We start from the raw sequence: 25,238 nt of genomic DNA, 5'->3' as shown, positions 1-25,238 counted from the left end.
CCTGTTCAGTCAAATCTCAGTCCTCATCTTCTTTGACAGCCCCTCTGATTAATCCTCCCTCCTTGAAACACTCAGCGGGTGGATTCTAAGACACCATATGCCCTTGGTTTTCCTCCTACTTCATTAGCTCACTCTTATCCCTGATCTCTAACACTGATTCTTCCCTATCTCCCCACCCTCTAAGTGCTCTTAGACTCAGTCCTCTGAGTCTTGTCTTTGCTTCTTGTCCACATTCACTTTTCTAGTGACTTCATCCAGACTCACAACTCCCACATTTACACATCTTCAGCCTAGTCCCATCTGAATTCCAGACTCTTAATATCCAACTAACTCCTGGTTCTATCTTCACTTTGGACACCTAATGGGAATCACGATTTTACATATCCAAAACCAACTCCTGATCTTCTCCATTCAAACCTCTCATAATGCAGTCTTCCCCATTTTAGTAAATAGCACTTCCATCTTTTCAATTGCCCAGGCACAAAACCTTGGAATCCCCTTCACCACCTCTTCCTTCCTCATGCCTTACGTGGAATCCATGATCAAACCCTACTGACTCCATCTTCAAAAGAGATCGAGAATCTCACCTCTTCAAACCACCTCCACCCCTCCAAACCTCATTAAAATCAATATCCCCCAATCTCCCTTGATTACACAGGAACATAACCTCCTGATTTTCCTTCTTCTTGACTTGCTCCCTCACATTGTATTCTGAACTCAGCAGCCAGCGTGAGTCTTCTGAAAAGTAACATCCCATCACTCTTGGGTCCCAATTCTCCAAAGGCTCCCTATTCCATTTAGAGCAGGAGTCGAAGTCCGCACAGAGGCCTGTAAGACCCTCCTCCCTACGCCACCCTCCTACCCAATCTCCCAGCACTTTCCTCATGTTCAACCCGGGGCTTCTTTGCTCTTCTTCAGAAACAGCAGGCTCACCTCTGCCTTATGGCATTGGCATTTGCTACCTCCCACCCCCAACAGCCTGAGGAGGTCGCCCCCCCAGATGACATGTAATCCTTCCTTAGCAACTTACGGCCTTGACTCAAAGACCACCATCTCAGGCTGGAGTGGGTGGGCTTCCCTGTTAATCTTTTCTAAAATGACAACACACCCTCTGCTCCCTATTCCCCCTTTTCTCTGTAATGATAATCAGTAACTATATGCTAAAATTTTGACTGTTGGTTGTTCTGTCTTCCCCACTAGAATTTAAGCTGCAAGCCGAGTTTTTACTTTTTTAATGCACTTCTGAAGCCCCAGCTCCTAGAATAGTACCACACCAGACATAAGAGTATAATCCAAAATTGTTGAACAAGTAAATAAATGCTCCACTATAACCTGGCTTTTCTTTACAAAAGGTCAAGATAATCTTCTCACACAAATAAACGCACAACTAATCGAAGGGGCAGGGACAAGATCGGCCATGACTGGGTAACAGTTGAAGCTGGGTGATGGTCATATGGAGGTGGTTTAGGCACTCATTCTACTTTTGTGTATGTTTGAAATTTTCTATAATAAAAAATGAATATACATTTGCTTAATTATTTAATGACCGCATAGTATTCCACAGTCTGACTACCATAACTATTTAACCATTAACCCTACTGGAGGATATTTAGGTTTCATCTTTTTCTCTATCACCAAAGATGCTAGGATAAATAATCTTACACAACTATCCAATTTGCCTTACAACAAATTCCTAGAAATAGAAGAGTTTGCACATTTAAAATGTTATACATACTGCCAATCTTCCCTTCACAAAGTCTGACCCAGTTTATGTTCCCATTGGCACATTAAAGGAGTGCTATTCTAAGAGTGGTCCATAGAACGGTGCTAGACTGCAAAATGTTCCTGACTGGTCCACTGAGATAGGTCCAGAAATTGAGAGTAAACATTTAGAAATATTTAACGCAATTTGAGACAGTTAATTTTATGTCTGATGAACATTTTGTGTGTGTGTGGGTGTGGGTGTGTGTGTGTGTGCGTGTGTGTCATATTTGATATTTTATTCTGAATATCTGTGATTTTTTATTTCTGGCTACTTATTTTTACTGTATGTTACAATCATATCTGTCAAAAACCGACTGGGAAAATATGGCCCTTCAGTGCAGTTTGAAAAAAAAAATACACTGTTTGCCCACAGCATCATCAATTATGAACTTTTTGCTTGTTTTTATTTGTCATTTTAGTTACCGAGAAATATAGGTTGGTGCAAAAGTAATTGCGGTTTTTGCCATGACTTTCGATGCAAAAAACCACAATTACTTTTGTACCAACCTAATAATATACCACTGTTGGTTTAATTTGCACTTTTGATTGCTGACAGATTTGACCATCTTTTTATATGTTTGACAGCCCCATATTCATTATTTTAACTCCACGACTTTATTAAATGTTCATCTTGCTGATAAGGTGTCAGAGTTTATTTTAAAAGCTCTTTATACTTTGGGAATATCAGCCTTTGTTGATCATATTGTTTGTAAATGTTTTCCCGGTATATGGTCTGTCCTTCAAACAAGTTGAGATGGTTGCTAACATTTTGAAAAATAAAGATGTAAAACATATGTATATGTAGTCACATTTTTAAATCCTTTCCTTCATGGTTTCTACTTAGAGATGCCTTCCCCCACATACACATAAATTGTAAAAATATTTATCCATAGATTTTTATAATAAATTTATACTTTATCTTGTTATATGTATAATTTTGATCCCTAGAATTATTTCTACATTAGCAGTGTGGTAGAGACCCTGCTTTATTTTTCCAGAAGAATTTGCAGGTGTCCCAATACCTTTTACTGAGTAATTAATCTTTTTCCTACCAATCTGAAACACCAATCTTATCATATACTAAATTACCATACATGTGTATGTAAAACAAGGTTCTTTAATATTTTACTCATTGATGTATCCCTGTATCAATACCATTGTTCAATCATCATTGACTTAAAATATTCTTTAATATCTAAGATGCCAAGTGCCCCTCATAAGTATTTCTTGTAATTCTGAGAGTATTAATAGGGTCATTCTTCCAGATGCAGTTTGGAATTATTTTGTCAAGTTCCCTAGTTTTGATAGAAATTGTCCTGAGTGTACACTTCAATTGAACAAATCTGATATTTTTGTATTACTACACTGAATCTGGCTTTCCAAGAACAAAGAATCTCTCTCCACTAACATGAAACTCATTTTATGTCCTACAATTCAGTTTTGTAGCTTTCCTTACTTAGTTCCTACTATACATTTCTAGGAAAGTCATTCCAAACTTTTGTACAGTTGTACTGTTATTTTAGGTGTGATCTCTTTTTAATAATATTGTCTAATATTTATGCTTGGTAATTAAATCATCAATTTTTACTTATTTAGTTTGTGGCTAACCAGCAATTTTAATCATCATAGTACTTCTAATAGCTTTTTAGGTGAGTCTAAACATACTCTGTTAATTTCATTCATATCTTCATTCACTCATTTTTTTAAAAATCAAGCACTTGTTACATATATCTCAAGATATCAGAGCAACTAAAGATAAATATTATATTTAAAAATATGAATCTCCTCCAAGGAACATAAAATCTAGTAGAGTATATAAAATATACATATATTATTGTACAAGACAGAAATTGGGAGGTCTTTAAAATGGTACAGCTAAACTGTATGATGAGAGATAACAGAAAGACATACTACAGAAGGATGGAGAGCTTAAGGAAGTCTTCACGCGAGGGGTAGCATTTATTATGAGGACAGAATGTTAGGATGTGAAGAGATTAAAGGGATAATATTCTAAGAAGAGAGAAAAAAAGTATAATCAAAGGCAAAATAAGAAAACTCCAGATAAATCTGGGCTAAAACGCAGGGTATACTAAAGAAGGAATAGGGTAAACTAATAAATGGACTGTTCTGAATGCAAGATTAATTTTGTTCTTAGGTAGAAAATGGGGAGCTATGGGACAAACAGAGCTATGTTCTAGGAAATTGAATCTGAGGACAAGATGCAAATACTGGGCAATTTGGGGGTGAGAAGGACTGAGGCAGAGAGTATGGTAATTTTAAAACATGGTCCCCAAATTCTTTGACACTTCTCCAGTTGAGAGGTAGGAGTCTGTGTTCCCACTCCTTGAACTTAGGCTTTGTGGCTGCTTGACTATAATCCAGCAGAAGTGACACTAGACCAGTTCCCATGTCCAGACCTTAAGAAAGTGACAACTTCTACTTCTATCTCTTGGAACATTTACTCTTGCAACTCGGCCACCATGCTATGAGGAAGACCAAGCAGTCCATTGAGAGCCCACATGGTGATGACGGAAGTCCCTAGTTCTTAGCTCCCAGCCAACTGCTGGCATCAACTTGCCAGGCATGTGGGTGAATCATCTCACAAGTGGATCCTCTGGCATGCAGTCAAAATATCCCCAGCTGATGCCATAAGGGGCAGAGATGAGCTTTCTCTGCTAAACCCTGCCCTAACTGCAGATTTGTGATTGTTACTGTTTCAAGTCATTGTTTCACGTTTCGGGGTGGTTTGTTGCACAGCAATAGCAACTGGAACAGAGACCAATTTAGAGGCTCTCATAATAGTGCATCTCAATGAGAAAAATGACTTAAAAGCAGCTGTGAGAATGGGGGAAATGGGTTAAGATGCCAGTATATTCTGAAGGTGCAATTAATAAATGGGAAAATTGCAGCCTAAAATTAAAATTATAATTTAGCCTCTTATTTACCTGAATAAGAATTAACTAGATAGAAATAGTTATTTGCTAATATTTTGGACGGGAAAGGGATTTTCTAGTACAAAGTAGTAAATGTGGCAAAACTGGAAATACTCTAAAGACAACCTTTGGGGATTTAACGTAGACCAATCACTCTCAAATTGTGTGCTCAAGACAAGTTCAGGGTTCTGAAAGGTCAAAATTATTTTCATAATGATACTAAGAAATTATTTTCCTTTTATTACTCTCACTCTCTGAAAGAGTTTTCCAGAGCCTTCATCATGTTCAATATCTCAATAAACTACAGAAGCAAATAAGAGAATTCACATATCTTTTATTAAGCAAGACTTTAAGAGATTTGCAAAAATATTAAATGGTGCCATTCTTCTCACCAAACATATATATTGTTTGGAAAAATACAGTAATTCTTCATTTAAAAATTTCTTACTTACGTTAACATGTAATGGGTTTATTACTGTTATTTAAAATAAGTATTTGTAAATGTGCCCATTTTACTTTTTAATATAGCAAATAGTTATGATATAAGCTGCATGTTAAAAAGCTGTTTAGAACTCTGAACAATTCTTAAGAGTATAGAAGGGTCTTAGACCAAAAAGTTTGAGAAGCACTCCATACTGGAGTAGTCAGCACAGAGTATATGCCAATGTGTTAAAAAGTACAATGGAATGGCATGAACCCGGGAGGCGGAGCTTGCAGTGAGCCGAGATCCCGCCACTGCACTCCAGCCTGGGAGACAGAGCGAGACTCCGTCTCAAAAAAAAAAAAAAAAAAAAAGTACAATGGAAGAGTAGACATGAAGAAGAACAAAGGCAGTAGGAGTGAGTACATGTGATTCCTGTAAGTCCTAGACTTAATTATCATCATCGCCTTCATAGCTTATGTGGAAGTGACAGCCATGCAGCTATTTTATGCAAACTTTTTTTGGTGTTCATAATAATCTTGCTGAATAGCACCTTTAAACCCCAGAGAATATGGCAGGAGAGATTAAATCATCTGTCTCAGGTTACAAAGTGCTGATATTAATAATGTCTTATTTTTGTTCAAGCTATAGCCCCCCCAAATATGCTCTGGCATTATTAAGAGGAAAAAGTAGTTATATTAAGTCAACAGAAATAAACTGTTAACATAAGTAGTTATTTATGTTTATTAAGCACTTTTCCCCTAAAGAACTAAAAACATTTCAAATATATCAGCATGCATAAAACCTCCATTAATAACCTTACAGGTATACAGTTGCTATTTCCATATTGTAGAAGAAGAAAATGTTATTAGTTAATAGACAGTAAACTGAAGAGCAAAAACATTAAATCCCTAATTCTTCATCTCTGCCAAGCAATCATTTACATGTCATGCCAAAAGCAAAATGTATATCTCGAACCACCACATTTGCTGCTTTTAAATGAGTATCAAATACTTTCTCCTTCTGTTGTAATCTAAGATGATTTTGTATAATTGTTTCCCTCTTTCCATCTTCATTGGCTGCCTCTATCATCTATATAGAACTATTAAGCCTGGGAAATGTTTTCTAATAAGACCATCAACCATTTTCTATGCATTTATGAAGCAAAATTAGTCACTGAACTTGCATTCTCAGTTACTGCAATCTTTGTAGTGATCCAAGAGGATTAAAAACTCACTCAAAATGCTGATTTACAGCCAGGTGCGGTGGCTCATGCCTGTAATCCTAGCAATTTGGGAGGCTGAGGCGGGCAGATCACCTGAGGTCAGGAGTTCGAGACCAGCCCAGGAAACATGGTGAAACCCTGTCTCTACTAAACATACAAAAATTATCTGGGCATGGTGGCAGGCACCTATAATCCCAGCTACACAGGAGGCTGAGGCAGGAGAATCACTTGAACCTGGGGAGCAGAGGTTGCAGTGAGCTGAGATCGTGCCACTTCACTCCAACCTGGGTGACAGAGCAAAACTCCATCTCAAAAAAAAAAAAAAAAAATGCTGATTTACAAAACTGGCAAATTGTTTTTACAATGAGGCACTAAGCTCTCCTCTAACTTTTAGACCTATCTGTAAGCAACACTGGGCAATATGTAGGGAAATGTATGTAGGCCATAATCACGTATAAGCCATGCTACTACTCCATGCAAGAAGATGATTCCACATAATGGGCAACTGAAAAATGAAAAAACGTCAGCTAATAACTGATAAAAAGAATAATGAGATTTATGTGGCTGAATGAGGGTGTACAAGGGTAATGTCAGCTCCTGCAATTAACATATCTGAAAATATATAAAGAGTTAACATAATAGAAGCTTATTTCTCTTTCTTGCTCACATGATTTATGCTCCATCTTTCATTGTATAGAGTTTGTTACTGGGAAAGACTGCAAATATGACTATTAAAGATTTTCTGTTCAGGAACATGTGGATTCCTGAATAGGAATAGTGAGGAGCCATCCATAATGCAATGATTTAGACTCAGGTTCACTTGAACCTGTCTCTCACCATCCCCTCAGGCCTCCCAGTCATCTGCATCTAACCACAGGAAAGGGGATGATAGAGCCTGGGGTTGCGAAGCTTTGTCCCAGATTTGCCCTACAGGACTGTTCACATTGTGTTGGTGAGGACAAGTCATGTAGCTCACCTACATACAAATGGAGGCTGTTCCAACAGTCTCTTTGGTTGGGCGGCTGCTTCACACCATACTTCTTTTCTATTGAGGGCTGAGCATAAGTTATGATGGACAGCAGGCAATCTCTGTCCCTGGGGTGATGGTTCCACTGCCAGGCAAGCCTCTGACCAATTATCATGAAATATGAAGAAATGGGTCACCAGAAACTTCACCTCACAGGCGGGCAGCCTACCCACATAAAAATCATGCTTGGGATGAGGAATCTCTCCATGGGCGACACACCGTAGCATTCTACGGAGGAAGCTGTGGCACTGTTGAGATGATGCAGATGGTCACACAGCTGCTGTGTGCACGAAAGTGGGAATCAGTGCACAGGAGGAAGAGACAATATGCTTAAGAACTCAAAACATAACGTGAAACAATATGTGAGTCTATCTGTTCTGGAAAAGCAATAAAACAGGCATATCAGCCTAGCCAAGGAGGAATCAGAAAAAGCATGATTATTTACAGGCAACAGTTTTGATTACATTGTGCATATAAGAAACAGAGTTAGAAACACAATTCTCTATCAAAAACAAAAAATGGAGTTGCTCCATTACTAAACCCATGTGGGATGTTTGAAATTCTGATATATGTATTCTTCCATTAAAGTATATTCCTTTCCATTAAACAAGTCAGCATATCTTCCTTGTGTTACAGCTAAGTGGTTTCTTTTGATTTTTTTTTAATTTTCCTGTTATGAAGTTTGAGGTTACAGTGAGCTGCAGTCATGCCACTGCACTCCAGCCTGGGCAACAGAGCAAGAACCTGTCTCTAAAAAAAATTAACAATAACAAATAAAATTAAATTGTCCTGTTATTATTCCATGTAAGGAGGATGTCCATTAGAACAAGGGAGACTAGTCCAGCTCCTTATACTCATGGGAAGGCTGTTTCCATTAGTATTGTTTTTGTTCCCAGTAACTAACTCTGTTTCACCTACTGCACCGTTGGTGCTGGTCACCACAGGTGGCTCTGGACCTGCCACCATGGTCCTGCCTGCACCAGTGATGGGCAGAATTCCAAACCATTGCCTCTCTAAGTCACCTCTCCAGAGCCCCAGTCCCAGATGTGACAAACCTGAAGTCCCATGAGTGTGCCTACTGGCTGGCAGACATCAAGAAAAACACAAAAGTGGGCATTTCTGCTTGGGAAGTTAAAAGAAATGGCACTTTTATCCACCCAGCTTCACACAATGACGAATGTCCCCAAATTCAGGAAAAGGATTCAGATACCAGGTAGCCCAAATGGGGATAAATGTCTACTGTACACACAATAACATGTTAACTCAAACTGGCACATGGACCCCTGCCGCTTGTCAGGGGATATGGTCCATAATGAAAGGGAGGGGAGCTGGAAAATTATGGGGAAACAATTTTCTTTTCCACGCATTCACTAAGGACTCCTGTCCATAAAAATCTCCCAGGATTTACAGGGTAAACCAGGCTTTGTCTTCTCCATTCCATGCCAGGGCCCCAGGGGCAAAGCCCCTAGGAATAGCTTTGTGGTGTTGGTACCACTAGTGGCATGGAGCAGTCCTAGTGATGACAACTGTCCCCAGCACTGTCAAAAAAAAAACTTTCTATGATGATGAGAATGTTCTATGTGCTGCCCTCTAGCCACATGTAGCTAATGAGCATGTGAATTGTGACTGGTGTAAATGATGAACTCAATTTTTAATTTTCTTAATTAAAATAACTATATGTGGTTAAATTTAAATGACCACATGTGGCTACTAGCTTTCGTACTGAAGAATACGTCTAACCAACCTACCATACAAGAAAATGGACTGTTAAAAAGTTTTTAGAAGAAAGTTCCTCTATTAGATTAGTAACCTAATCTAATATCTAATAACATAAACATCTGAGTATTTCTTTCTTCTGACTGTTTAAAAACATTCTGGCCCTGTCTTGCTTGAATCATGGATCCAGTCTTAACATGATTCAGATACCTTCCCCATGTTCTAGAGCAACAACTTTCAACTTCTTTGATTATGAGCTTCTTTGATTATGAGAATCATGTTTAATGTCAAAATGAATCGTTAGCCATTTATAATAGTAGTATAAATGGTAGTAGTATAAAGTAGATTTAATTTCTATTGATTAAGAAAATACATTATAATAAAAAAGCTCCTCTTAATTCAGTAACACTTCATATTCATATATATTTCCTTATAGCAGGAATGATACAGAGTTTTAAAATAGTCATATATATGTATATATATATACACATATATATGTATATATATATGTATATATATATACACATATATATATGTATATATATATGAGACTATTTAATACATGAGACTTCCTTGGAATTAACTGCCACATACTCCAGGACTTTTACAATACTCCACAGCCTCCTGGGCTCTGTCACCCATGCAGTTGAGGAGCCTTTTCAGGACTGTGTTCCTAACTGTCTGGCGACCTTGCAGATATGTGAGTTTTTATTCCCAAGAGGGATTTTAGATTAATGTTGGATAAATGCAAAAAAGCAACTTTACTAGTAGTTGAAAGTCAAATTTTTTCTATACATATCTGCTAGCAGATACGTGATACAGATGATTTATGCTGCGGTTAAGTCCAATTATTATTCAAAGATGATCAAGGTTTAATAATTTGGATTTCCTAAAAGTGTATTTTTATAACTCAGCATTTATATCACACTTATCAGCTCTTTTGTGGTCATCATTCTATCGAAGATTATCCTCACTCTCTGTCCTTGATTAACTTATGTTTCTCTGTATCATCTTTGAAGCCAAAATTTGAATAAATAATCTGAGAAAAAAAAGAAAACATTTATTTAACTATTATGCAGTCAATTCACTGCAATTAATTGCATACAGCAGGTTTTTGAACTCCAATTTTGAAGCAAATTCACAGCAATCTCTCTGGTCTCTGTAAGTTCCCTCTGCTAGCGTACTCTCATAGGGTTTATTTATGTCCAAATGCCAAATTTACATGGGTGGCACTATGTATCTTAAATGGGCCAAACATTACAACTCAGCTTCAACTCCTCTATTTCCAATTTGGAAATCAATGTATGTTCGTTCTCCACACTAGATTTCCAATGATATAGTATGGACCATAGTCTTCACTTTTTGCTATCTAAAGGTGGGTGCTTTATAAGTAACATGTGAGCAACTGCTTGGTGAGCTCTGTCAGAGGAGAACCAAGCCATTCCCAGGGCAGAGATGGCTGGGAGCTAGCTGGATGGGTAATTAAAAGCTGGAGGTGAATGGTCACTCTTGTGAGGTTGCAGAAGAATGAGGAAAGACACCATCAGCATCATGAATTTATTATAATTAAATCAGGACAAACTGTTTCTACAGCCTAACTTCTCAGCCCAGAAATGATCTAAAAGCTAAAATCTCACAGTCTGAGAGCCAACTGGAGGATAACATGAAAGGATAATGGCACAAAGTCAGATTTGACCACTGTGACCTTAAAACACCCCCCAAATCTCTGAGGCAGTCCTGTGGTTTGGGGTGACAATCCCATGGGACCCACCATACCATTCATGCCTAGTGGTTTCCCAGTCTCCACAGGCACTCCCTGAACACATGGCTCTAGTCAGAACCAAGTCCCCAACTACACCTTTCAGAACAGGAGAGCCAGTCCATATTTCAGAATAAAAAGTATGAGATAAAAACTAAAAAAAAAACAAAAACAAAAAAAACAAGGCCAGCCTGTGGCTCACACCTGTAATCCCAGCACTTTCAGAGGCCGGGGTAGGCAGGTCACTTGAGATCAGGAGTTCGAGATCAGTCTGGCCAACACGGTGAAATCCCATCTCTACTAAAGATACGAAAATTAGCTGGGCGTGGTGGCGGGCACCTATAGACCCACCTACTTCAGAGGCTAAGGCAAGAGAATCCCTTGAACGCAGGAGACAGAGGTTGCAGTGAGCCAAGATCACGCCACTGCATTCCAGCCTGGGTGACAGAGCGAGACTCTGCCTCAGAAAAGAAAAAAAAAAGAAATCCAAAGTGGCTCCTAAGCTAGTATGAGTTCACTCCATGAAATTTGGAAACCTCTTGCAGGCTCTGTATGGATTACAAAAAGATACCGTACACCCAAGAATGCCCCCAACCTTATCACAGCTGACAAAGTATCCAGCAAATCACAATCCACACACTGAAAAAGAAATCTCACACCACAAAATGAAAGATATCACATTTTTTACTGGCCACAGACCATTTTACATTTCCACACTGTCTTGGTTTCCTAGAAAGATGTCACCCACTGAAAAATACAGGAACACATTTCATCAAGATGAGCTGAAATAAATGTATTGCAATAAAAAATGGATCTGCTGAGAAGCGTTCACTTATTATACATCACATACATTGACTACTGTAGACATCAACTTTTGTCTCAAAATAGTCATTCTTTAAAAAGACTGGCAAACTTAAATATTGAATTTAGAAAGATGAATCTGAGGTTTTAATTCAATTCACAATGGCATGTGTTAGTGGCATAAAAAATTGCTTCTAGATTAAATCATCTGGGTTGTAATTTATTCAAGATAAAATTTTTTTAGTCACAAATTAAAAAGTACATACACCTACCTTTTTAAGGGAGATCACATTTTCAGGATTCTGTATCAGAGAGAAATCGTCTTTTCCTGTGAAGAAAAAATAGAAGAAAAACTACCTACTAGTAACAATAAATAGCAAATGTGAATTTCTAAGACCAGCCTATAATCTTATCATGTTGTGTTTCATTTATAATATTAAACAAATGAAAATCTTTAAATTAGACTTGAAATATTTCTTCATTTCTATCTACATAAAACATTTTACAGATTTTAATTCCAATGATTTGCTTTTTGAAGAACAAAATGGATAAAATCAAATGGAAAATGGATAAAAATAAATGAAAATTGCTCAAAATTAGAATTAAAGTATTTACTTCACATCTATCCCAATGACATATTTTCAAACATTTTGCTTAATTCCATAAAGTAAATGTACAAACAAAGAAGGAAATATATAAAACTCCACTCTTGTTTCTGCTTTTCCAGTGGGAAAATGATGTGAAAAGGTTGTGATGGGCTGTGCAGGTAACAGAAGGTAAAAGAACTATGAGCTGCTACCTCCTTCTATTGATTTTTTATTGTCCAAGCCAATAAACTATATTTATGGGCTCTATTTTTCTTAGCTAAGACTTTTAGATTACAAAAAAACTACATAAAAATTTAAATAAAAACAGGATACCTCTGATTTTATTTTACATGTATTACTTTCAATAAACAATTGACACAGAAACCTACTAGTCACTAACAAATACTAAATATGACTTTTCAAAATCACTTGTTAATATAAATTATTTTAACTTTACATATTCAAGCCAAAATAAGAAAGTAAATTGTTTAGTTTAATATAAGTTCATCATCCACTACTATAAACTGTTTCCAGTCAAATCTAATTAAAATGACCAATGGGATAATGTTCACAAGAATGTAATTCTGACTCTGACCGTGATATATGTTTGGTTCCATCTGTAATTTAACTTCCAATGGGAAAAATGATATATAGATTCAGAAACAATGACCAGGATTCTGACCCAAAAGAGCTCCAAAGATTTGAAATGACTGCCAATGCATAAATTCAAGGAGACCACAGTCCAGAGGAGTCCCTCTCCCCAAATGAGAAATCCTCCATTAGCTTGTGTTTGCTTCACTTCAGAATAAAAATCCTTTTTAAACTTTAAATAAGAAATTCTCACAACATCCTACTGAAAGGATCGTGAACCCTGCAACCATGTCCATGTCTGCAAATAGCCCAAATGAGTTCCACTCTTCTTGGCCAAGCTTAGCTAGCTGCAGAACCTCTCTCCTCCAAAGCAACACCAATGCCCCAGGTGGACTCCCCAGTGTAAGCCAGCATCTGGGGCCTTTCCTCTCTTGCTCTTCACCACTTCATATGTCAACCAGCAGGACTTTGGTCCCCTTCACTGCCAATACAGTATAGTGACGGTAAGAGCTGCCTGTTCTATTTTCTGAAACTACGGTTGCAGGTAAGCTCTGCTAACAAAAGAAAGCCAAGATAGCTAAGAAAGCCACGATGGATTGATGATCAATATGGACACATGGGTCACTGCATGTACGCTAAGCCAAATCATAAAGTATGACACAGTAACAACTGGGGTGGGGCCACTTATAGATCTTCAGTTCCTAACTGACCAACCAGAAATAATATATCTATTTTTGCTTCAAATATGGATTTGTTTCAAAACAATCCACTTGAGGTCACTGATGGGGAGGAGTAATGGATGAAACGAAACTGCCATGAGTTTGTTATAGTGTAATGATGGATATATGAAGGTTCACTGTGATATTCACTGTACTTTTATGTATATTCAAAATGTTCCATAATAAAAAGTTTTTAAAATGTTCATTCGATGGGAATTATTTGTGAAAATACAGACAGAAATGCACAGACCATAACTATCACAACCTTTCTGTTTTTCAAATACTCTCTAACAAAAAAAAGAAATACTTTAGGCAAAAATTTTAAAAATCAAATATCACACTAGGAAAAATGAAAAGCTTATAAGTATGGTTTTAAAAAATCATAAAAATGGCTTTGAATATTTATTTCAATATTCCAAAGCCAAATCAAATACATATTTAGTTGCAATAAATCTTCTGTTTCTTTTTTTATTTTAGGTATCCTGCTTTGAATTAAGTAACATCAACATAGGAACACTGGTTATCTCATTCTTGTCAGAAATTGTAGGTAGTTAAATACACCTTTGATTAATGTAATTGGGGAAATGAATAACATATCATGAGTATCAATGTGATGTTTCATGAACAAATTCTTTCTAATTCCAAGATAAAAGAGGGAACAATTTTTTTTTAAATCCTTTATTCGTGGCAAACATTTGGGGTCACAGATATAAATTATCAGATCTGCTACCTGCTTATCCTAGCTCAGTGATCTGTCACTGCGAAACAGCCAAAAGATGGGCACTTTATGGATTATACCACTCAATTTGACTAAAATTTGAAAGAGCCAAAAAGGGGCCATGTGACGCTAAAGCTGAGCTTTCACAACAAGCAGGGAAAGTCACACACAAGTAAAATCATCCTCACAGCCTAGGAATTTGATTTACTGACCCTGCCAGATGCCACTACTGGAAACCTTACCCTAGCCATAAAATAAAAAGCAGGATTTATGTCATGGTTTGGGGAAAGACCATGTGTAAAGCTGTGCCAAGCCTACATCAAAGATAAACCAGGTTCAAGAAGAACCTCACATTCCCTCCGAACAGAAAACATACTGAGATCTAACACTGAATCCTAACATGAGATGTGATGATTAAAAACAAGAAAATAAAAAACATAGTTCGTGGTCTTCTATTTTCTTTTGCAAGCTTTCCTGGCCTAAAACAATCTGTTTCCTTTCCAATAAAGAAACAATGCCAAACTCTGAAAAGGAAATTTGTCTGACTTAATGGGTAAGCATATAAAAGCTGGAAAAGGGAGTATTATGGGAAAACCAGAGCAATTCAGCCTCAGGAGGCAGGCTTCCAAATTTATCAGTAAAAGGATTGAGGGTCAGAGGAGGGAGGGTAGGGTTAATAATTACGAACGAGTTACATGACGGAGGTCAGCTAAACAAAATTCAGTTGTTTTCAATTTGAAAATCACAGTTCTAGCCATTTACTACAGGAGCTAAGAGAAACATCCATTAGCTTGCATCCATACTTAGATATTTTACATTCATGCAGCCATAATATGAGGACTAGTTTTATTAAATTTGCAATGGTATATCCTAAGGCCTTATGCATTTAATAAATATGTGTCAAATAAGTGAATGAATGAAGTAGCATCTAATACTTACCAAATCATGAAATCTAAAACTAAGCTAGTAGATGTGACAAAAACAAAATTCCCAGGTATGGTGGCTACAGCTATTTGTTTAGCCAACATTTATAGCGTTAGGAGCCAATATACTAAGCTAAAACGATTTGCTTTCCCAGATACAATGTCAGCTAGGGATAGCCACATGACACAGTTTTGACCAATGAAATACAAGAGAGAGAGCTCTGAGAACGTTAATTCTCATGATGTAAACAAGTCCCAATCCCTCATTTCCTGGAAATAGCTCCTGAGTGGTGCAGAGCCATCTCACACCTACGAAGACAAATAAATGCTAAATGATGAGTGGAGAGAAAGATAAAAGGAACCTGGTTCCCTGATGGCACTGCTGAGATGCCACATCTACCCAAAATGCTTAGATTCCTAAGCCTGCATTTCTCTTAAACTTCTGTTAGTTTAGGCTACTGTTTTTTATCACTCACAGCCAAAAATATTCTAATATATACACCAGCAATAACTTATTTTCCCCCTTCTGTATCCTCAGAAGCTGCTCCTATTTTAACGAACTGCGATGCACACTATAACTGCTCAGTAACAGATACATCACCATTGCAGTGGAAACCTCATCAACTGTTCCCACTTGTCAACACTAAGGATGTCTCACCCAACGGGCTCACCAACAGGCTTCAGAGAGAATCAAAAAAGCATCAGAAACAACAAGGCACATCACTCTACCGAGCCACACTGTGCTTTCCTAAGGACCATTACATTCTGATATTAACAATGCAAAAGAGAATGATAACAATGCAAAAGGGAATGATGACAAAAAAGACAGCAATGCTATTCCAGTGACCAAAGAAATGAAGAATCTTCTAAGTTAAGACAGTCTTAACCTGTCTCACAAAGAAAAGTAAATATTTAGGGGCATGGCTAGATTAAACACCAGAAATGGAACATCACTAAAAAACAGAAAACAAGAACATGAAAATACCTCTCGAGGGCCGAAGAGCTGACCTGATTCATATGCTGCTACTCTGCTTTATAGGGCCTCAGAAATGCACCTTCTGTGGAACTTAAAATTCTACAGTAACTTCTATTATCTGTGGATCTCTCTTGATACAACATAAACTCCTAGACCTCAGGAAGCAAGCCAGTAACAAGTATTGACAAATGCTGAATGAATGAAGAAGCAAAACTACATAGAGATTACTTTTCCAAGAGACTTTATGAAAAGCATGCAGTCCTCAAAAAGAAAAAAAAATCTGTAAGCATCACTTCTAGAAATATAATAATGAGTTGAAATAATTGTGTATTTAATGGTCAAATGTCTGTAGAAAGAAAAGAACAGAACTACAACTAACAGGTAGCTATTATCGTATAAACCAGGTGAGGTGTTAGGCACTTTGCATCTAGTATTTCATGCAGTCTTCACCGCTCCCCAGTTAGGCACTAGTCTCTCCCCTTTCCCATGAGGACAAGTTCAGAGGGAGCTTTGGAGCTCACCTGAGGTCACATTTCTAGCAAAAGACAGACTGGATACTCAAACCTAGGAAGGTCAGCTCTCACATTTCTGCTGTACAATGCTGCTTCTCACTTTTGTCCTTACGAAAATATTATTTATAAACTGCATACCTACATTAGCTGAGGGAACATTCAAAGGAACCTTCAGTCTATGGCCAAAAACATAAGCAAGGTGAGGCTCCACTGTAACCTCAAGCACAATTACTATGTGCCCATATCATAAACCAGATGTGGTTCCACATGACCCAGATAGTGACTTTCTCTAGCTCATTTTACAGCTGTCAAGACTTATAAAGGCTCTACATACCTATGGCATGTTTTTTTTTTAAAGCTACAATGTACTTGTATGACCTAGAAATGATAAAAAGAAACCTATGAGTCAACGGCATTAGTTTCTCTCAGAAATCAGCCCTCTCCCATGTATGGTACAAACACCACAGCTCTCCTGTCACATTTACAGAACATGTGGCACCGAGACCCTGGGGACCCTGGTCTCTGGGAAGGCTTACAAATAAAACCCACTGTGTCTATGAATACAACATATCGAATTGATTGAAGCAGTTTAAAATAATGAATTCATTTGAACCAAAAAGAGAAACAAGTTTACTGTCGAAAGAAAAAAAAATTGAATGTACACTGCAATAGGCTCCTAATACTTTGCATTGAATAACTACTACCTCTTTGAAGTTGATGAAAACTTCCATGAAAATATTTATCCAGTAAACATCTCAGTGAAATAAACCGTGATGACTCCAAAGAAACCGAATTTAACAACTTTATAAATTCTCATGGAGAAGAAATAGAATCACCACCCCCGAAACATTTGGTAATTATTTATATACAATATGCTCACAGTCTGTGATGAATATGCAGAGATGCAAAAGTTACTGGAGTATATTAGCTTAAACATGAGCTTCTTTACTCTGCCATTTCAGGTTAACTTTTCCAGCAATTTTTTAGTAACACAGAGTATTCTGCAAGTCCTCACTTCTACCTCGGAAGCTATCTAATACCCATTTGAAAAAAAAAACAAAAAAAACAAAACACTAAAAATGCGTTAGAATCCAAACTTATTTTGGGATAGTTATCAGGTGACAAAGCATGCTTCCATTTTTTTCCTCCCCCTTTCTATTAGTTAGTTATCTATTATTTTAAGATTTCCCATACACATACATTTGAAAAAAATATGATTTAAAAGGATGTTGAGTCTTTTCCCAAATAATGGCTCGATTCTCTTTGGAAAGATAAACAAATCCTTTTTTTTTTCAGTAATGCATCATTTCAATACTTTCCCATGACACAGACACAGACACACACACACACACACACACACAAATAGTATTCTCAATTAAATAACCCTATAACACTCACAGTTTTTCTCCTATACAGTTATTTTTCAATGTGTTCAATCTTTACCAAAGGCCAATGATTTTAAGAAACAGGCTTCATAACAAAAGAAATGGGGAGAAGATACTTTCACAAAGACACTATCAGGCCATAGCTCAGAAAGAACTCTGCATACAACTTCTTTGAAAATCTCTGCTCCAAAACTTCAAGCTTTCTAGTAAATTAGGACTCCTTTATGAATGCTTACCTTGCTTAAAGTATACCTTGAAAAGTAGGACAAAAACATCTCCCTTGCATTTAACCCCGCCATCGTACTGACACTGCTCATTTACAAAATGAAATATTGAGGTCCACGTTAACTGCTATAAGCAATTCCAGGGTTAGAACTAAAAACAGGATTGAGTGTGAAAATACTTTCTTATTCACCAGCTAACTTTATTTCTTTCTCCACATCTTAAAGTAATTCCTAACAACTGACAAAGGCTCCAAATATTATACAAATATCTAGTCTACAAATAAAGCTTTAGGAGTTATATTAAGCAGATTTCTGATGATATTGGACACAATCTTAGAACCACTTCCTACATACAAAGTCTAGCCGTGAAAGGAATTATTAGTTTTAAACAGAAAATTAAGTGAGCTGATTAAATATAGATCAAAGGAAGTTCTACCATGAAAAGACCAATTTTTGTCACTCATGGAAAAAATGTATCAATAAACAAAAAGCAATCTGGTGTTTCTCATTCTGGCCTATATTGGTTACTACCTATTATAATTAGATTAAAGGTAGTTTTGCCTTCTTCCCTTCTTCTTTGTGCTTTTAAGTTCTTTTCCAGTATTTTTTATATAATCACATATTTTATAAGTACCGAAGTTATTTTTAAAAATCTTAGACACTACTGAGATATAATCTCCTTTTAATTAGGATAAAGCACATGTTAATATATTTTTAAATATATTGATAATTAACTAGTCAAAATTAAATTTATAACTTTAAAATAACTTCTTATCATATTGTCACCTATAAATTCTGGTACAAAATCACATTAAATCTTTTAAGGTTATTTTGTACTTTGAAATAAGCTAACTAATGAACTGATACATACATTTCATATTCATCTATTTCTGCTCCAAAAATTAGGGGAAATTACCTGTTTCTTGTTCCAAACCATTCTCCTTTATCTGTGCTATTTATTATTTGCCAATTCTTAAAGTATATTTTTATATTTTATATATTATATGACATCATTATGTCATTTCTTTCTCTGACAGTTATATTAGTACTATAAAATACATATTTATGTCTGCGTATATATGCAAAAGTATATATATTCCTCAAAAAAGTACACATTTACATATATATACATTTATGAATATACCTATATGATCTGTACTGTTTAGAGATTTCCAGCAGAAGTAACTGTCCATCCAGTTTCAGGTTTTATATAGGCCAACCTGACCAACTAGTTTGACAAAGCTAACAGTAGTTTTGAATTCTACTTTTTTCCACTTAAGTGACCCATTGTTTAACCAAATCAGTAAAGAATTTTGCAGATTAGCAACCTCATTCCTCTTATTATATTGGTCACCTTTACCTTCCCCAGAGACCAATATCCTGCAATCACCATGACTTGATTCATTAAGTATTTATTTGGTACTTAGTATTTCTCATTACTGTGAAGGGAGAAGCTTACAGAGTGTGGCAGTTCACGAATTATAAATGTAGCTGAAGGTTTAACACTTCTCTGTGCATCTTACTATTAAGCCAGTGATCTCTAAATTCTTCTAATGATGAGAATGGGAATTATTGTTTCAACTTTCTGCTAATGTTTCAATGCCAAAGGTGATATGATGAGTTCCTTGTATATGTCCATAGGACTTGCTACACATGGCCAAGCCAGTCCAGAGATCACCTCCAGAGTCTGTGTATGAGAAGAACTGCACTGCAGCAAACTCTTCAAAGAAAATTCAACAGATCCCTTTCCTTCTCTCTCTAACACCTCATAAGGAAGGCAAAAAAAAAGAAAAGAAAAGAAAAGAAAAGAAAAGCCATAATAAATTGAGGCTATCTGCAATGACAGAGGCTGATATTCTATTCCCTGCCTGGATGCCTGCTTCAGTGCAGAAACCATGGATTGTGCATCAGATTGGCTGGCTGATGCCATCTGCAAGGCAACAGAGCCCCAGCAGAAGTAGAAGCAGGCTGTGCCCCAGGGTCTGATGGTGTTAAGATGAGAGTTTTCCTGTGTACCATGTGAATACTATGGAAGGTTGTCATGTTTGAATGATCCTGAAAAGCCTCCATCTGAGTGGGTTACCTGGACAAGGACACAGAGACACTCCAGTGATCTTCCATTGGAATATGAGGAGCTGATATTGCAGTGCTCAAAACAAATAATGGCACGATGCCAATGGACCTGCAAGGGCTCTCCAAAAAATCCATCAGGGTGTGTATGAGAAAGAACTGGCCTTGAAAACAAACAGCACCTGTTAAGTGCAATAGCTTTGGCCCCTTTTATGTCCCCCGTGTGAACTCTGGAGGAGCCAGATAATGTGTAGGAGAGGAAGAGAGGAGAGTTAAAGTAGGAATTCCTTTTCTTCCCTATTGCTGATCACTAAGCCTGGGCTCAAGCCTAAGAATGAAAAAAGGGGAGAAGCTACAAACTGGATGGGAAAATGGAAGTTTTGATTTACATTGTACTACGTTTTTCTAATATTTGAAAATTAGGTTGTTCCAATACTGTAAAATGACTGAAAAGCTATAGGATCTGCCAAAAAAATATCATTCAAAGTACAGGAGAGGAGAGAATAAAGCTATTTTCTGTTTATGTCTTACTAAGTGTGGCCCATCCAACAAACCAATTATACTAAGTATACAACCTATGTATAGTATACTATGTATGTACAAAATAAGTCTTGTGACTTTTTTTCCATAAAGTTAAATCTGAAAGAAAACTGAGAAGACATAGAAATATCAAAATGCAAATGTAATATATTTCATAAAATGTTAACCACAGAATATAATTATATCAACAACTTTAAATGTAAATGAACTAAACATTCCATCTATATGGCAAAGATTATCAGAATAGATTTTTTTAAAAGCAAGAATCAACTATATGCTCTCTACAAAGAGACACATTTTAAATGGAAACACACAAATAAGTTGGAAGGATGAAAAAAGTTATATCTTGCAAACAGTAAGCAAAATAAAGTTGAACTGGCTATATTAATAAGACAAAATAGACTTCCACACAGAAGATTACTAGAGACAAAGAGAAACACTTCATGATGATAAAAGGGTAAATATAAAAGAAATAGTTCTAGAGGCCTAAGCCCTTCATTTAAGAGAGCTAAGTACACTGAAACCGGTGAAGTGAAATGACTTGCTTAAGAACACATAATCAGCTAGGGCAATAGCCAGCTGTAAGTCACTTCTCCCAATTCCCTTTTCAGAACCTTTTCCCTATGATCGATGGTCCTAATCTGAGCTCATTCAACATGAAAGCAACCAACCTATTTGATCAAAACTGTCAACTTGGTAGCTAGGCAAACACAGCCTTGGAAGGAGGGGAAGACCACATGGAAGGGGTAGAAGAGGGTAGATAGAATCCTGAGCAGGGTCTGACTCCAGCTGAGGCGCTACAACTTGCTAGTTATGTGGCCCTGAACAAATTACTTAAATGGGCCTCAGTTTCATTTTCTGCAGAATGAGGATACTGCCACCTATCTCACAGGATAGATATAAAAAATGATGATAAGGAGGACGAGGTTAATGACTTGACCAAGGTCACTCGGCTTCTCAGTAGCAAAGCCAGGACCCCACAATGCACATCATACACGCTCACCACCATTTTGCTAAACTTCCTCCCAAAGGAGAGTCCCTAGTGGAGTTCCTGACCTTCACAAGACACTTCAAAAAATGTTCATTTCTTTCCCAATATACCGATGCTGTAGTTGCCAGTAACTTTATAAAGGTATTTCTACATGGGATCCTCACACAGAAACATATATCCTTTTTCATCTACATACACGAGTTTGAGATGATCACTTTTTCTCATCATGATGGCTTGTTCTCACTCTGTGAGGTCCTAAGGTCAAAGTGAGTGAGGCAGGCAGGTTAAAAATTTCAGTGATAATTTAATTTATATCATCTCTTATATTCCAAATTAAGCCACATAATTAACACATTTTAAATCATCCCTCAAAAAAAGAGTTTAAACATATCATTTTGCTTAAAGGAAGAACCAGCCATTCCATTGTTTTGTGGTTATAATAACCAAAGAGGTGTCACATTCTGAGGACTGTAAACTCAACTTTCAGTTTGGTGAAGGACTCCAAAAAATTAACTAATTCCCATGGGTAAGTCTGTGCTTCTAAGACCAATCCCCGTATAATTTGTTCAAGTATCTTGGCAATTTTCTGGATTATTTTTATTACATAATTGAGGATGTTATACAAATAGGTGTTATTTACAATCACGCTGGTCTTTCTCTTTTCAGAGTCTAATCAACTATCTTAAATGTCAAGGTTACAGTCAAGGTCAATATATTTCACCCCAGGAAAGTAGGTGTCAGCAAGGCAGTAATGCCCACTTATACTGCCTTATATAAGGCAGAATTTAAAAGTAAGACAAAACTTGATAATTAATGTTAAAAAATGCATTGCTTAGATACTAATTTTAGAAACAGCAGAATGCATACAAATCCAAAATAAGATATACAAAACCATGAAATAAGGAAGGAAAGCAAAATAACAGTTTGTGGCCCATGTCCTCATCTTACATTAGTTTTAGGACACATTTAAAAGCCTACTACGTGCTAGCTATAGTACAAATCTGATTTAAAATTTGAGAATAAATTATGACTGCTTGAAAGAGCTAAATAGCTCATAACTAGTGTATTCAAATAAACTCAAATGACCAAACCAGTGGTCATTTCATGTGACTCACTGAAAGTTCACGCACATATATAAAGGAGAAGAACCTTTATTATGTGACCCCATTCTATGCTGTAGCTATGTCAGGTTCTGAATAGTATTTTAAACAAAATATATCACACTTAATCAAATGTATGTATTACCTAACTAATAAAATAGCACCATACTGTTTAAAAAGCTCACTCAAGTAATAATATTGTGAAAAAGAAAAATTTATATATATATATATTTTTTTTTTTTTTTTTTTTTTTTTTTGAGATGGAGTCTTGCTCTGTCACCCAGGCTGTAGTGCAGTGGTGCAATCTCAGCTCACTGCAAGCTCCACCTCCCGGGTTCACGCCATTCTCCTGTCTCAGCCTCCCCAGCAGCTGGGACAACAGGCGCACGCTGCCACGCCCGGCTAATTTTTTTGTATTTTTAGTAGAGCCGGGGTTTCACTGTGCTAGCCAGGATGGTCTCGATCTCCTGACCTCGTGAAAATATATTCTTTTTTTATTTAAAGCAAATCAATGTCATGCTTTATATTGAAGATGTCTTTATATCCAATCTTTATATTAAAGAATATACTGAATATAAATCATTCAGCAGTTATGTTTGCTGTTTTATAACCTCAATTCTACAAATATTTTATTTCTCCATTGGTGATAAATTTAGATTGAAATTAATAAATAAAATAACTCATTCATAGCACCTCCATTGTGCTGTTGGGTTTTTTCCTGACAGGCACCAAATTAAGCAAAACACTACAATGCACTTAATGAACGTCTTATGATAATTTATTTCCCACACAAAAAAAAATTACAAAGAGGAAGCACCAACTAACTGAAGAGAAAATAAAATATTTCCTAGACTACTGTTAATATGTTAAGAAAACAGAGCCAAAACCATTTTTATTTCGTTTTAGAAAATCACCCCAGGACTTACATTGATAGCAGAAAAATTCAACAAATACACATTACTTATCAAATTACAAATTAGGCAATGATTCAAGTTCCTAATTATGGAAAAGGATTTGAGCTCATTTAACATGACATGTTTTAATTATAAGACTCCTTAAAGAAGTATGTGAAATTCATGTAGAAAAAAAGAAATAGATAAAGAAACAGGCTAAAGAAAGACATGATTTATCTCATCTCTGCCTGTAAACAAATTAACTTTTATGAAAGCTCAGTGAAAGCAAATACTCTCTAAACTAAACCAACTCAAGACAAAAATCACCTTTTGAAATTAGGAACATGTGTTCAAATGCCAAAATTATCATTCTGATATTTTTGGTCTGTAATACTTTGTTTCTGTTTTCATCTGCATGTAAAAGAAACCCTCCACTGTATTAGGTTTCTAGGACTGCCATAACTAAATACCATAGACTGACTAGCTTAAACAACAGAAATTTATTTTGTCACAGTTCCGGAGGCTAGAAGTTCAAGATCAACGTGCCAGTGCCAGCAAGCATGGTTTCTCCTGAGACCTCTCTCTTTGGCTTGACGACTGCTACCTTCTCCCATGTCCTCATATGGCCTTTCCTCTGTGCCTGTACGGTCACAGATGCAGCCATTCAGATTCAGGTCAGGTCAACCTTATTTTGAAACTTGTCTATACCACTGATCAACCATGTGACCCTCAGTAAGTGCTGTAATCACTCAGTTTTCTTAGTATTGAATGGTGGTAATTATACCTAACCTGCAGAATTGTTGAGAGAATGAAATGGGATTGTATTCTGAAGGCCCAGGGCACAATGCCTAAGCCTAATAAATAATGGGTTAGGGGCCCGGTCTTAAAGAATCCTGGTAAGTTTCAACATTTTAAAATATTGCAAAGCCATCCAGCAAAGACAAAAATATCAAAGAACTGGCTCCATTTCCTATGTATCCCATTCCACAGTGTGGCTCAAGCACCTGCAGTGTGTGTGTGTGTGTGTGAGTGTGTGTGTGTGTGTGTGTGTGTGTAGAGAAAGAGACTTCCTTTCTGAGGGTCTCATACCCTGTGTCTCATATCCTGTGTGAGGATAGGAAGCAGTTATTTGTAAGCACTTATGTTCCCTGCACCATAATCCTTCTGCAATAAGAAGGCTGCTGACACCTCTAGAAGGAAATGGACAGGAACTGCTCTTGAGATATTCTAGACCAAAAACCCTGTTGACAAATGAGACATACCTTCCATGTAATTATTGCCTTAACCTTTCCAACAAAGCTGGAAGCACTTTGGTTCAATATAAAGTAGAACATTTCCAGAAGGTTTTCAGAAGGCATCTGCT

General features: G+C 36.7%; 1 protein-coding gene across 11 annotated transcripts in view; it reads right to left on the bottom strand.

The window, feature by feature from the left end:
- PLCB4 (phospholipase C beta 4) overlaps positions 1-25,238 on the bottom strand; it is a 411,667-nt gene that overhangs the window by 371,967 nt on the left and 14,462 nt on the right. For 4 of the 11 annotated variants that reach the window (XM_063720672.1, XM_024238971.3, XM_054541581.2 and 1 more), the window contains exon 2: positions 11,919-11,974. The exons of the other annotated variants lie outside the window; for them this stretch is intronic. The gene's annotated coding sequence lies outside the window, so the exon portion shown is untranslated. The remainder of the gene's footprint in view (positions 1-11,918; positions 11,975-25,238) is intronic. 11 annotated transcript variants of the gene reach the window in all.

This window comes from Pongo abelii, chromosome 21 (genome assembly GCF_028885655.2).
Source record: "Pongo abelii isolate AG06213 chromosome 21, NHGRI_mPonAbe1-v2.0_pri, whole genome shotgun sequence".
NCBI lineage: Eukaryota > Metazoa > Chordata > Mammalia > Primates > Hominidae > Pongo > Pongo abelii.
The sequence above is the reverse complement of the archived record's forward strand: the minus strand, read 5'-3'. Positions and strand labels throughout refer to the sequence as shown.